Raw genomic sequence first — 2,226 nt, forward strand, 5'->3', positions numbered from 1 at the left:
TCAATAAGAATGAAAATCAATAGATGTTCAATATGAAAATGTCTTTAAACAATCTTTAATGTGACGTTTAACACGTTCTGTAGAAACCAGACAGGACCTGAACGCACCACCATTAAAACATGTATTCTGGCTTCAAAGGGAAACACACACACACACACACACACACAATCACAGACGTGTGAGTGTAGAAAATGTATTGATTATCCACATTCCAAGAGATTTATTGTTATTTATCATTTAGAAACTTTTTACTTCATTCACATCTTGAGTTTGTCATTTATTTTTCATACAGAATGATGTATGGATTTATTATTATTACTATTGATATTATTCTTTTTTTTGTAACTCAAGTCTTTATTGAATTTAAAAGGGTTACAATAAAACATAGAAACCTTACAGGTGAGACATTTCAACAGTCACTACAATAAAATCCATTGACTGTAGAACAAGGAGATCCGTCCAAGAGAAGGTAAGGCACAGTTAGCAATCACTCCCAACAATTATTATTAAAGATTATTAAATAGGTAAGAATATTAATAATAGGAGGAAAAACAAATAAACAAACAAACAAAAACCAACAATAACAGAGTGAGCTATAGCCGCAATAATAGTGAAAATAATAACCTGAAGAGTATGCAGATAAGTTAAAAATAAATAAATAAATAAATAAATAAGGTAACATTTAGGGAGAGACAGACAGAACCACAGTTATGACTTCAACATACATCCCAAGTCCTTCTGCCACACTCCTCTTAAGCTGTCGCAACTAGTACTGAGTAGTTCATTAGTCTGTAAAAAGATAGAGGCCTTAAGGTGTTCCATTGGCAATCTGAGAAAGTCTGTGATGGGATTTCTCTCCTTATACTGAGTCCCTTGTGCGAGACAGCTCCTAATTTGTAGATACTTCCAAAAGTGACCTTTCCCTGTGAGGGCGTATCTCCTAGTCAGATCTGTATATGACATGAAAAAACAATTCTGATACAGGTCTTCCACCCGACATATACCACTGAGGTGCCATTTTTTCCAGTATATCTGTGTTTTCCCAATAACAATCGTTGGGTTATGCCATATAGATGAGTAAGGTTGTCTAAGATGAGGTATCTTTAACATCTTGTGTATTCTGGGCCAAACCGTTTTCAGGATAGGGTTCATGGGTCCATGTTGAGACTGGGATAATCTATCTATAGGGGCAAATGGAGAATACATCTCACTTTCAATGCTAACCCAATCCAAATCACTGTCCTTGACCCAGTGTTTAGCTAGTTTGGCAATTTCAAATGAAACATGATATAGCCTCAGGTTTGGTAGACCCAGACCTCCTCTATCTTTTGGGGAACACATTTGGCTCATTCAAATTCTCGGTTTCCTCTCTTCCCATAAAAATTCTTGAACTGCTGAGTCGTATTGTTTAAAAATCTGAGGTGGTATGGCTACTGGCAACATCATAGCTATATAGTTCAACTGGGGTGCAACAACCATTTTAATAACATTTATCTTGCCCCATAATGAAAGTTTAAATTTTCCCCACTTATCTAGATTATTTTTGACTTTTTGTAGTGCAGGCTCAAAGTTCAAAACAGGCATAGCCTCAATGTTCCGGCATAGCTTTATACCCAAATATGACATACCGTTCGACACTCATTTGAAGTTGAAAAATGACACTGAACTTGAATGACAGATAGGCATGGCCTCTGATTTTCTCCAATTAATTTTATAACCTGACAGTTCAGAGTAAGACTGGATTGTCATCATTAAATTGATAAAGATTCCAAAGGGGTCTCTAATCAGCATTAAAATATCGTCCGCATATAATAATAATTTGTGCTCTTTCCTCCCTCCTTCCACTCCTCTAATGCTTGCGCCTGATCTGATAACAATGGCCAGTGACTCAAAAGCAATATTGAACAGTAAAGGGGAGAGTGAACAACCCTGTCTGGTACCTCTGGTGAGGTCAAAGAGAGATGAGATAATCCCGTTGTCATTAATGCTGCCCTTGGGTTTTTATATAATATTTTAGTCCAATTAATGAAAGTTGATCCAAATCCGAATTGTGTTAATGTGCTAAATAGGAAATCCCATTCAACCCGGTCGAAGGCCTTCTCAGCATCCAACGAGATGGCCAAGATCGGGTCCTGGTTTGAATGGTTCAGCCATATCAAATGTAATAATCTTCTCATATGATCTGCAGAAGACAATTTTTTCATAAATCCCACCTGATCTTTGTGT

The sequence above is a fragment of the Morone saxatilis genome, unplaced genomic scaffold (assembly GCF_004916995.1).
Source record: "Morone saxatilis isolate NCDOM2014 unplaced genomic scaffold, NCSU_SB_2.0 Contig8, whole genome shotgun sequence".
Taxonomy (NCBI): Eukaryota; Metazoa; Chordata; class Actinopteri; family Moronidae; genus Morone; species Morone saxatilis.